Source organism: Alosa sapidissima, chromosome 5 (genome assembly GCF_018492685.1).
Source record: "Alosa sapidissima isolate fAloSap1 chromosome 5, fAloSap1.pri, whole genome shotgun sequence".
NCBI classification, from domain to species: Eukaryota; Metazoa; Chordata; class Actinopteri; order Clupeiformes; family Clupeidae; genus Alosa; species Alosa sapidissima.
In genome coordinates, this window is record NC_055961.1 from 16,340,952 (window position 1) to 16,354,558 (window position 13,607).

Genomic DNA, 13,607 nt, shown 5'->3' on the forward strand with positions numbered 1-13,607 from the left:
GGGGAGCAGAGAGATGAGACGAGACAGAGCAGAGTAAATTGGAGACATTTGATGTATTCAAATTTGAAATGTCAAAAGTCATTCCTCTCCAGCACAGTGGATGATGTACATTTTATGATGTTGGAGTTAAAGGCTGTCAAATTGATAATATCCTGAGATGAATGGCCATGAAAAAAAGTTGAAACAAGTTTAGGTCACACCAACCTGAATAATAATAATATGCAAATTTCCAGTAAAAAAAATCTGAATAATGTGTGCATGTCTATGCATAAGCCTGGGAATACCTTGTCTGGGAAATTTGTTGAATAGAACACTGTAGAGCGACAAAAAGCAGAAACCTGAAAGTAGTTAGACGTGAAAGATTGCCTTTGATAACAATATCTCTGATTGCTTAACCTCCCACCCCAGTCTGATAGAGGCAATGTCCCCTGCATGACAAACTCAATTTCTCAAAAAACATTTTCAAACACCGAAGTTGCATCTCTAGAACAAAAACCCTGAATAAAACCATTCAAATTGAAAGTGTTCGCCTGGGAGACATTTCTGTTGCATTTCAAGAAATAGCTGCTTTAATAATGACAACGGATTGCTGAACACAGAATGATTGATTACATCTCCTCTGACACCTATACAGGCTACACATTTTAACATTTTCAAATTGAATCCCTCTGGACCCAGTTCCTCTCTCACTGATCTCACGGTGGAATGGGATGATGGTATGCACATCATCACTGGCTGTACAATTGATGCTAATGTGGAGAGAGCAGATGAGTGCAACCTCCCCTAGACCTGGCTTGACGTCCCAGTTCCAGGTTTAGCTTCAGCTACTGTCCGTCCAAACCCCCACCCCCCACCCACCCACACACACTTACCCCTGCCTGGCACCATTTGCTCCAAGTACTGCCTGTCTACTGCCATCCATCAGCCCTTAACCTCTCGCCCATAGCTCTACCCATGCTCCCCATCCCCCAGGCAGTTAAGGTAGGCAATGCAACTTCCTTAGCCTCCACTTTGGCATGTCAGCACATCTGCATATCAGATCAGCAGCCCTCCTGAAGCCCCCACCCACCGGCCAAACGTCATGTCGCTGCATAACAGGTCAGCGGAGAGCTAAAGAGACTTTGGTCTTGGAGGGCAGCCAGCCCATCAGTACTACTGAAAAGCTCTCAGTCAAACTCTCCCTTTCCCAGTCCTGCAATACTAAGTAGATGGAAGTGGACCCCACACCTTGTGGCCTTGATCACAGATTAGCTCACAGGCAATACATGACCACAGAGTTATGTCAGGCTGAGGGACTGCACATCACACAAAGAAGCTAGTGGCTCAGGAGGTATAGAGGAGTTGTTCAGCAACCCGGCTCTTTCTGTCCTTGTCAAAGTGTCCTTGAGAGAGACGCTGAAGCCCAAACTGCTCCCAATGTCCTAATTGGTGCCTTGCATGGCAGCCTTCACCATAGGCATGTGTGACTGTGTGTGTGTGAATGGGTAAACTGAGGCACAAATATGTACAGAGAAGAGGGCCATATACAGATGCAGTTAGAGACAGCACAGGTGCATCACAAGGGATTGCCCCATCCTTGAACTGTCCTCTTCACCAAAGTGTGGTCCGCAAGCTAACCCAAGTGGTCCGTGAGCAGACGTGGCAAAATATAATATAGATGAGTTGTTTGCAATATTGAACCAACTTGTATGTAAATCCAAACAGTTCTACAACACTGTTAATCACATGAATCCTCTGACACAATAAGCAAAAACAATAAGCAAAGTGGTTCAGTGAGTAGGCCTATTGTGTAGGTCTTTTTTTTTTTTAGCTAGGTGGTCCGTGCGTTTCTTTTTTATTGGTTAAGTTGTTCTTCGTCTGAAAAAGTTTGAGAAACACTGATCTACACACATCCAGTTTTAAATACTAGTTGCAGAGGTTCTCAGATGACACTGCCATTATGGAGTGCTTTTGGGGTGGATAGGAGGGGCAGGACACAGGCTTGGTGGAGGACTTGGTTGCATGATGGACTATTGTGCATCTGGGCCAATCCCACAACCCTGTCTCCAGTGAGGGTGTTAATGTGGACATGAGGACCAGTAAGTAGTGCCTTGGTCTTCAGCTGGATGACCAACTGGACTGGTCAGAGAATGCAGATTGTACTATACAGGAAGGAGAGCAGTTGGTTATTTTTCTTGAGGAGGCTGGGATTCTTTCCCATCTCTGAAACACCTGCTGATGTTTTACCAGTCTGGAAATGATCTCATGTGTGTGGACAAGCTGGTCAGGTGAGCTGGCTCTGTGGTGGGCTGTGCTGTCTATCATGGCTGATGAGTCAGCCACTCCACTCTACCATAACGAAGCAGAGGAGTGTGTATGAGTGGCAGCTTGCCGTCACGGACTACAAATCAGTCCTCTAACCGATTTAGGAGATCCTCCATTCAGGTCTCTTCCAGTCTTAACGGGGATGGGAGAAGTTAAGTATTTGGCCTGATGCTCTGCTCTCTTGTCTTTGCTTTATTCAACCAATCATCTAACCAATCAATCAATCAATCAATCAATCAATCAGTCAGAATCACTTCACTTCAGTTTAACCACAGGGATATTGAATGTTAGAATGAAACAAAATCAAATAGTCTGTGTTTCATGATTTTTTACTCTAAGCAGTAGCTTAGAGTAATAACATTGTATTCATGCTCTCTCTCCCTCCTTTAGTGAGCGCTTTCTGAAGTTACAGGCCCTAGTACTTATACAGACACACACACACACAGTGAGTGTAACTACTTTGGACTTTATGTTTCTGTTCCCTGATTTGGATCAACACAGGGAGAGACTGGAGCGCACTGAATGAGTCCAAGATCATCAGAGCACAATCAGGAGGTCCCTGGAGGAAGAGGAACCCACTTCAGAATAAATGACGCCCCCAGAGAAGAGGCCACCTAGTTTTTACCACAAAATAAATGAAATGTAGGTATAGCCTACACATTTCTCAAATAGCTGTCACTCAAAGTGTCTGCAAGCAAGTTTGCTCTCTGGTTAGTCAACCTGTGACATGAGTGCTGTTAGCAACTTGCTGTAACGGCTGAGCAGCAGAATTTTTTTTGTGCTCCAGTGAGTAAATCATTTTTTCTTTATATGTTTCTCTGAATAGGTGTCTCAAACAGGCCTGAAACATGAATTCCCTTTGTGTGTAAGACAAAAACAGTTTCTGCAAAAAGACATACAGGCAGGCAGGCAGGTAAACACTGCATGATTGGATCTGTGAATACCGGTGTGAGTGGGAGAGAGACGCGTTCGGTCTCTAGATGAGATGGTCACATGCAACCACGTCTGCCTGCCCCCTCTCTCTGACTGGCCGCTCTGCTCAGTTCTGCAGCAGCAGATACATGTTGATGAGCGATGGTAAGTGGAACTGTCATGGTCAAACTTGAGCATATTGAGCACATAGAGGAAAATGTCTCTGAGGCACACTGACACAGATCTGAGCACAATTCTATTATAAACCAGAGAGGAAGCCATTGGAGTATCATTAAAACTAGCTCAAAATAATGAGCTTCCCTTCCTTCAAAAATACAAATTCTAGCAATAACTAACCTTATCCCAAAGCAATTCTTCCATCTATCTATCTATCTATCTATCAAGATGATTCATCCATCATTTTGTTATTTTCCACAGTCATGCTTGTGTGCAAATGTGTGTGTGTGAGCTGCACATATCGTACTTTCCCATTCACCTTTGAGGTTGGAGCCAGCTCCTTGAAGCTGTTCTCTTTACTTTCTGTACTTGGAAAGCTCGCTACTTGAATGTGGGGCGGGCTTGCCTGTGGCGCTCTAGACAGCTTTTACAAGATGTTTTTTTGTTGTTGTCTGACCTCATCCCCATGTCTCTCTCTCTCTCTCTCTCTCTCAGATCCAACCCTGCTATGTGGGCGTGTGAGGAGTTTGGCAGAGGAGGGAGATGTGGGGGCCTGAGCATCACCCCTCCCTCCCCCTCATGGCCTTTAGTGAGTTTGAGCACTTTCTGAAGGTACAGGCCCTTACTGTAACACAATGTACACACACGCGCACGAACACACACGCACGCTCGCACGCACATTGTGTGTATGCGTTTTGTAGACCTATCTAATTATACATACAGACACACAGACATACACTCTTTTGATCCCGGAAATTTGGTCTCTGCATTTATCCCAATCTGTGAATTAGTGAAACATACTCAGCACACAGTGAAATCCCAGCGCAGTGAGCTGCCTGCAACAACAGCGGCGCTTGGGGAGCAGTGAGGGGTTAGGTGCCTTGCTCAAGGGCACTTCAGCCGTGCCTACTGGTCGGGGTTCGAACCGGCAACCCTCCGGTTACAAGTCCGAAGCGCTAACCAGTAGGCCACGGCCGCCCCAAAAGATCAATATATAATGTACTAAGTACAAAGAGTTTCGGTAACACTTCACTTCAATACTCTGCCTACAGAGTCAGGGATCATCTTTTAGGATAAAGGTTCAGTATGAAAAATTGTTGTTGAACAATTACTGAACATCACATTGGCCAAATCCAACCCCTAATCTTGACCTATTGTAGTTAACAGCGTGTCAACAGATCGTTCATAGTCTGTGGGTGGAACACGACATCTGAACAGACCCAACACAAAGAGATATATATGCAAACGCACACTCACTCACATACAACACAAACAAACAAACACACACACACACACACACAGAGTGTTTGCCTGGAGGGTTGTGTTGCATGGCTTGAGGCATACAGGAGCAGACACAACACTCGATGACACATCTTCGCCATTAAGTGCAGTGAGATGTGAGGAGGGCCTCCCACGCCGCCATATCCCTGTAGGTTGCGACTTCTGACAATTTACATTTTATTTGGAGCCGCATGTTATCAACCCCTCTCCCCGCAGGTCTACAGATGAAGTCACGACTCACGCTGTCTGCTGTTCCACACCGCTCACCTGGTGGTGCGAAGTCAATTGAAGCACTACGCGGAAGATGATGAAGTGTTTGTTTGCCCTCTGTGATGTTTGCTTATGTTCTGCAATAGTTCACCTTGACATTGGTTTATATGCAGATGATGTCTTCTGATAGACAAATAAAGGCAAATCCCAACTGTTTGCTCTCAGATATTGACAATGAATTCTTTACACTGATTTCATCCAGTTGCTTGCATGTGGTGGTTCTAATTAATTCAGTGTTTTTTCCTGTGATGAAGGATTCCTATCCAGTGATTTGTCACTCCAGTGCTAAGGAGGGACAGGAAAAAGACTCAAACAGGAAGGAGATGCGGAGGAGGATGAAGTGTGGCATGCGAGACGGGGGACCAGCAGAAGAAGAAGAAGAAAAAGATAAAGCAGCAACAACAACAACAACAATTTGCATTTATAAAGTGCTTTATCAAGGCACTTAAAGTGATTTACAGTGAAAGGGGAACCTCACTGCCTATACTAGATGAGGAGACAAAAGTCTGGGACACTCAAAAACTTACCATGGAATCATTGTCAATATGTCCATATGACTCAGAGGTTGATATGCAAATGTTTTCAGACTGAAGTTTTAAACTAAATCCTTGAAATCCTCACTCAATATGTAAAGCACATAACATGTTTGCTGAGTACAATGGTATTTTTTTTTTTTTATCAAGATGGGATAGGATTGTGGAAAGAATCCTATTTTTCTTGATCTTTGTCTGACTCTAAATGTCAGTGTGAGGTATATGCTGCTGTAAGTAAATAGCCAGTTAAGGCCATATAGATAGTCATGGCTATGAGGGGCTTGTTTTCCTGTTGCCTAGACTTCCCATCAACCCACATCTGAATTCTGAATGTGTTTGGTGCCCTCTAGAGGACCACATGGGGACAGCACATCCATGAGGCATAACCTCACTAAAATTATGTACCTTTGACAGTAATGCAGTAGGAGCTAGATTTCACAACATTTAAAAGTTTGGATGTATTCTTCATCTTTTGGCTCTGAGGTTTTGAGATCATGGTTATTGACCACTCAATGTGATTTAGTGAACTGGACCAATACATAGCCTATCCCATTGTGCTTTGTTGCCATGCTTAAATGTCACCATGCATTTGTGTGGGCTTGTCACAATTACAGTTCACGAGTGTCTGCGTGGGTGTATCCTTGACAGCACATGAGCTCATATAGGGAGTAAGGAGCACAGATAGCAGCATTCAGTTTCACTCTGTCCGATTAGACTCAGCACACTGAAACACACCTAAGGAGCCTTCCTCCACATCTGATAAGATAATCAGGTACTCGATGAAGTATGTATAAGGGACAACGATTCAAAAAGAGAGAAGCTATTTTCAGGCCCAGAATTATTCTTAAATACAAAAAGAGTGAACCAAAAAGTAAATGAATAATTTAGGTTGGAGAATGCCAAACTTCAACTTACAAATACATTTGTTTGGTGGAGATTGGGTGGAAAAAATGCAGTCTGACTACTACGAAGGCATGCAAAACCTGACAAGAAGCCTTTGATATCAGGCTTTCTAGCATGCTAAATCATGTCTGGCCATATGTAGGCGGTGATTTCATGCTGTAAAGCAACTACAGAACTACATATTAATGCAGCCTATAGTGGCAGGTGCATTTATCTGTCTTTCACATGATCATATGAAAAACTGAAGTGGTAAGCTATAAACACAAACTTAAAAAATTGGAAAATTATTGCTGTTTTCTTTGAGTAAATACAAGTTTACATTGTATTGCAGAATGCATTTATTAAAGGCACATTTTAACTGATACATGGCTAAAGTTTTTCTCTCAAACAGACAGAAGTTTGTAAAGGAGCTTTCTCACAAAAGAAAAAAAAAACTCAATAAGTTCATAATTTTAACTTTGATAATTTGAGGACTTGAAGGCGAGATAAATTATTACAGAAAGAAAACTTTGTGAATACCATCTGTCTCAACATCCTGACTGAGTCAGCGCAAACTCTACTGAACATATTTGCCTATTCTGCAAAATATCCTTTTGTGATTGTCTTTGTGGTTTCAGATATTATTACTATGATATGGTGAAATGCTGTGTCATTCCCTCGCTGAGTATAGCAGTCAACACTGGTGCATTGAATAGACGTCTCAGTTAGATGTAGGATTAAATGATAATATATTTCAGTATGATCAAGAATGTTTTCCACATGATCCGCTGCAAAGGGAATCATTTAGATCTGTAAAATTATGTAGATCTGCAGTTTGCACTTGGGCCTAAAAGTGCAATATACAATTCGACACGATTTAATATGGTCAAAGTTTATATGCATTCATAATTACTGCATCATGACTCCCTAATGCTGATATGAACCCTTCAGCCTTTAACCTTGTATAGCAATCATTAACACGCTCTTCAAAAGGTATTTTTACTATGCTATTATAAACTGTCTTCTTTTCCTCCTTTGGAGGGTGTATAGAGTTCAGAGTCTCACACTCTGCACTGCAAGGTTTCATCTTTGCTCATTCCTGCAATTGAAAGATAGCACCTGATCTTATGATAGAGACACAGTTAGTTAGAGCAAGTTAAGTATTACTGAGATTGTTTGTACATTTGTGAAACAAAAGAGATGTCTCCTAGTCATACACATACTGACAAAAATGGTCACTTCTCTTGTCAAAAAGACATAATCTATATGTGAATGAATGAATATTCAGTGGAAGAATGCTCTAACTGAAAGATGGTATGTTCATTTGATAGAATAACCCTTGTGTCCTTATCTACAAGTGGGGCCCACCCATCTTTCCTTCCTTTCTGAGAAAACAGACACTACAAGGAAGGTAAAACTACCTGACCTGTCAACTTAGTGCAACCAGACTCAGTGTTGAACAGTTATTAATGCACTATTATGTCTTTTTTCATTATTTACATTACATTACATGCTGTTTTCCTTGAAAGGGTTAGACAGGATACAACATATTTCACTCATTCTGTTTTTTTATTGGGGGTTGATCTAGCTCAGTGTTTCTCAAAATTTTTCAGACCAAGGACCACTTAACCAAAAAAAAGAAATTCACGGACCACCTAGCTAAAAAAAAAAAAAAAAGAGTAGACTTACTTTAACAGTATATTACACAATAGACCTACTCAATGAACCACCTTGCTTATTGTCTTAACTGTTTGGATTTACATACAAGTTGGTTCAATATTGCAAACCACTCGTCTATATTATATTTTATCCTGTCTGCTCGCGGACCACTTGGGGTAGCTTGCGGACCACCAGTGGTCTCCGGACCACACTTTGAGAAACACTGATCTAGCTTGATGTGTATGTAACAGGTCATGTTTGAATGTATATTGCATGTATATTGGATGAAAAAATATCCTCTCCCACCCAATGAAACCAGTTAAAGCATTCTATAACTAATTGGTTTCTTAGTGCATTCATGTCCAGGTTAAAGATAACGGCATTTTCATAAGACACTACATGCAGTAAGCTTTTGCCATTTCCTTTGATTAATAACAAAGACATATGTATGTCTTTAGATCAAATGAACCCCTGGACTGTTCTCTCTTTTATCATCATCATTTTATCACATTGTAAAACAAAATTTTATCCAGTCAGCCATTTCCTCAAGCCATAAATGATGTGTGCCAAAAAAATCTGCTTGTTCACATCCAGCTCCTGAACATTAAGCTTAATCAACATTACTTGTTAAACTAGAAACTTTGAGTCTGGATACACATTATTTTATTGTGTCAATTCAGACATTTTCATCACAAACTTCTTCAAACCGACATCAACGCAGTGCACATAATATATGTGATTACTGAAACAGAGGTCAGGCCATGGGGGTGTATACAAGCACACCAACCTCCACCAACAACTGCCACATCTTGTTTTTTAATGTTTTTTTAAGGAAGCCAATGGGAGACAGAGAGAGAGAGAGAGAAAGAGAGAGAGAGATGGGGTGGGATGGGGTGGTGGGTCAGATTCAGATTCAAACCTGGGTTCCCATGTCCACTTCGATACAAATATAGTACAGATGCTGCAGCCTCTTGTGCCACAGCTCCCTCAACCACAACATAATTTTAACCCAATGCAGAATTCCCCGACAATGTGCAGTAGCACATCCCTCAACATTCTGATTCTTTGGATCACAGGGCATCGTGATGCAGCTGAACAGGTGCCTCACTGCGGAGACACTTGCATGCATTAAACAAGAGTTTCATGGACACAGACCAGGCTGTGAAAGCATTTGAATAGAGTTGCATAATTAATCTGAATTATGTGATCAGGGTCAGGACTCAGTCAGGATGTAAAATACATGTTTATTTATCTTCTTTCATGTTCTGTTTGGTAGTATATAGTGATCTATGTCCAGTATTAGATTCCTGTGTTGGTCTGTGTTAATACAGGATGTTGTATTGAGGGGCAGGGCTTTGGGTCTGTTAAATATTGACGTGATGTGTAATAATTAACCAGGCTCTAACTCCCGATCACTCTTATACGGCCCTCTCCGGCTCTGACATTGCACTGCTGCCTGCCGCACCCTCTACTGCACCTTAACTTCTAGTGTTCGACTCTTCTCTCCTATTCCCTTCTCTCTTCTACTCTGAATCTGCTTTGCACTGCTTGTCTTCTCTCTCTCTCTCTCTCTCTCTCTCTCTCTCACACACACACACACACACACTCTCTCTTTCTATCTGTCTTTCTCTCTCAGTCTCTGTCCTGCAATGCCAACCAATCCAATCAACAATGCAAGAGCCCCAGATTGGCCAGCCTCTACTGGAAGGTGAGTAAAACTCTTACATTTTATACAGATATCCGGGGTGAAAAAGTAGCATTCCTACTAAAACTACACAGAGCTAACCAACATAATGGAAATGGTTCTTTCAAATAATGTGCAGGTGTAGTGAAAAGGGAAGGCCTTGGTATGAGTCAGGGAAGAAGGCAGGGCGAACAGAGAAGTCAGGAAATTAAAAGTGTAGGCCATTGTTTGAGAGTGTGGTAACGATTGATCGGCAAGCAGCTACTCAAACATGTCCACCATTATGCCTAATCTTTATGGCTCCTTGTATTAATAACTGACAGATAACCAGTTACATGGTCATACAAGTCGGTGGCGAAAAAACAAAACAATCTTATAAAGTCAGTGCTGGGGAAAAAAATCTATCTTGTCAAATATCCTCCAATCTTGGGTGTAAATATTTGGAATGTTTATTTATCAGGAGATGAACAGACGAGTAAATGAAAATATTACTTTTGGTAATTGCGCTATATAATAAACTCTGCACTATTCTGCATTATTGTCTGGATTGCTGCAGAATATTTATCCAGAACAGTTATTCTCTACCCCTCTGTACATACCAAGAAGATTGGTCAGATGACTAAGGCCAGGCACTTAGAGAACAGTGTGCATGGTACGAGACAGAAACAAAAGCATAAATGCCTCTCCTTCCTTAATTGTTTTATAGTTTTGTTTTTCCAAAGGTTGTAAGAGGGAGCGGAGGGCTAGCTTGACCTCAAAGTCTAGAAAGTATCATAGATAGGGAAACTTTGCTACTGAAGACAGTGGAACTAACTGATAATGTAAGCAGTAAAATAATGACTGCAGATTCTGTAATCAAGATGTAAGTAACATTATTAGGACTAAATTGGTAGACAAATACTGACAGTAAAAATTACCCAGATGAGATAGGAGAAATGATCAGAGAAACAAACCAACTAAGAAAAGAGACATATTTCAAAACTGCAGAAAAGGCAAAGACCAAACGCCATCATGACTGACACACCCATTTCAGTCAATCGGCACATTCACATTCTGAGTTGTATCCCTCTGTTGACATCCATCATAAAAGTCCTGTTATCAAGATAGGCCTTGGCACTTTGGCCACTCTGCTGGAAGCTTGGGCCGCATGATGTCTTCAATGGCCTGTCATAAAGATGGGGGAGTGAAAAAAAGAGGGCAAAGTCGATTTCTATCACAGGTTCTCTCACGTGTACACTGTACTGCATGGCAGTCTCTAAGTCCAAGTCCTGACTTAACCTTTTTTCTTCTCTTTCATTCTTTTGTTGCAGACAACCTGTGTCAGACGTTTCCTGACACCTTGTTTGAGGCATCCTGTTTATAGCCCAGTGTAAACTGGTGTATATGTGAGTGCAGATGAACACTGCAAGCCTACTACTGACCATGAATCTGAGCAGAGGTAAGAGCGCTAGTGGACATCCCCTCCATCCCTGCTGTCATGTTGTGCTGCCGTGCCGGCTGGAAGAAAACCCAGTACTTGCTGCTTGTAACAGCAACTCCATGTGGAAGTTGCCATAGTTCCAGTGGAGATGCTGTTACCTGCAGCGAGTTCACCTATGGCCTACTCAGGTGGATCAATGAATGAGGAAACACCTTAAACATTCCTACACTTTAAATAACATTATGCCTAATAAATTCCATTTTCTTTTTCAAAGCAACAGTAAAGTTATAACAAAGAGAATGGGACACAGGGTGATGACCTATGAATTGACAGCCAGTGTTTGCTGTTTGACTGCCTGTCAGTTCTGTAGGCCACTGTTCTGTTTGCCTTACTGAACACACACAGAGTCGGTCGCAAAAACAGACTTACACGGATTTAAGGGAAGTGAAGAGATCAAAAGATGTTTAGTTTGTAGTCTGCCAAAGATAATTACATAACATCTCTAATATGAATTAATAATTGTAATATACTTTTAATGTAATTATATCTTGTGTTTATAGTACATTGTCTGCATTACTTCACTGTTCATTTCTTTATTGTGTGTAGAAATGTAATAAAAAAGACAAGCAATAAACTACATTGGTCTGAAGAACTTTTGTGTCTGGGTGCATTTATAAAAACAAAAACATAAATAATATACTACAATTTCCATACTTTCCATTATAGCTTGAAAGTGTAATTGAAGAAGTCCAATAAATTAATTATCTAGACCTAGCATAAACATTTAATGCTAAGATTCATCATAATTACCACATTCTGTCACAAAGTGGGGTTGTTGTCAGGTAAAATAGAGAAGCAGTACATATGTCAAAGGTAGACTCAGCATTTTCATTGAAAGTCAGTATGTTGGCACTCTGTAACACTAACACCCCTTATTTGATGAATTAGTTGGCTAATTATTATTTATCAAGTCATTCTAACTAGTCATGACCACAGATTAATGAAAGATGCATTAATACAGAGAATAAAAATATCATGGAGCTTCTCTCTCTCCATTTGATTTCTATATATACATACATTTGATTTCCAGGAAATCCAGGTTAAGATGATCCCTCTGAACTTTCACTTTCCCTTGGTTTACTCTCTGAGAGAGCTATTGTCTTCAGATGCTTAAGACAAATTGTCAAGATGAAAACCAATAAGATGTAAGCACTAAAAGGAGAGAGTGAGTGAGTGAGAGAGAGAGAAATGTGCAAAGGCATTTCCAAGAAGAGATCAGGTGTTCCTGCAACTATAAACTTTTTTCAACTTCAATATCAAAATTGAAGTCCTTGTAGGATTAGACACCAAAGCAAGTTGACCAAAGGTTATTAATGAAAAAAAAAAAAAACATGATAAAGACTCAGACTCAGTTGACTGTATGTTACCCACATACCAAGACAAAGGCTGACAGCTACAGCCAGTATGGGTCAGGGTTCAAGGGTTGCAACCTATTTTTCTCCTTGCCCTCTCCTCTACTTCAGTTGAGTGAATGTCACATTACACAAATGCTTAATTGAGTTCATAAAAAACATGATAATATGCACTGATTAAAGAGAAAACTTGTTTAACAAGACTATGAGAGCGCTCTACAACTGTTTGATCAGTGCTTCAGTTCTCAGACAGAAATGCAACCAAAGAAACAGCTCAAGACTGCACCCTACTGGTGCTGGAGAGCAGATGACTGACATTAAGTATAAGTATAGGTATATACCGGTATACTCTTTTGAAATTTGGTCTCTGCATTTAACCCAATTCGTGAATTAGTGAAACACGCTCAACACACAGTGAACACATAGTGAGGTGAAGCACACACTAATCCCGACGCAGTGAGCTGCCTGCTACAGCGGCTGCCTGCTACATGCGGCGCATGAGGAGCAGTGAGGGGTTAGGTGGGCCTACCTTGCTCAAGGGCACTTCAGCCGTTCCTAGGCCTACTGGTCGGGGTTCGAACCCTTGCAACCCTCCAGTTCGAAGCGCTAACCAGTAGGCCACGGCTGCCCCACATGCATATTGTCCCACTATCGCTACCTTATAGATAGATAGATAGACAGATACTTTATTGATCCCTATTTATGTATCCACCAGCTGCCTGCCTGCATACTCCCAAAACTTCAAAGCTGCTTGCTGTCAGATTTGGTTCCGAGGACACAAGTTCAGTGTATCAACAACACTCAATAACAGATGTGATGTGTTAATCAATTAAATTCCCAACAATTTCCATACCTGTCAACACTCCCGTTTTTCCCGGGTTTCTCCCGTATTTCAAGGTCATCTCCCAGCACCCTCCCGTTTTGTTATTTCTCCCGGAAAACTCCCGTAATTTGCATGGCCATCAAACTTCATTTTATATCATTCTTATATCATTGAAATTAATTTGCCGCCGCTAGGGTGCGTCTAGATTTCTAGGCTATCTGTGTAATGCTTTACCTTAACATACGGTCGT

At 41.3% G+C, this 13,607-nt stretch overlaps 2 long non-coding RNA genes across 2 annotated transcripts; both read left to right on the forward strand.

Moving 5' to 3' along the window:
- The first annotated feature begins 2,695 nt into the window (after positions 1–2,695).
- Positions 2,696–5,000, forward strand: LOC121709911. Its single transcript, XR_006032057.1, has 4 exons — positions 2,696–2,946; positions 3,131–3,381; positions 3,889–4,005; positions 4,891–5,000. It is a non-coding gene; the product is annotated as an uncharacterized LOC121709911 (long non-coding RNA).
- A 4,485-nt stretch (positions 5,001–9,485) lies between these two features.
- On the forward strand, positions 9,486–11,774 carry LOC121709918. Its single transcript, XR_006032063.1, has 2 exons — positions 9,486–9,726; positions 11,013–11,774. It is a non-coding gene; the product is annotated as an uncharacterized LOC121709918 (long non-coding RNA).
- Positions 11,775–13,607: the final 1,833 nt, after the last annotated feature.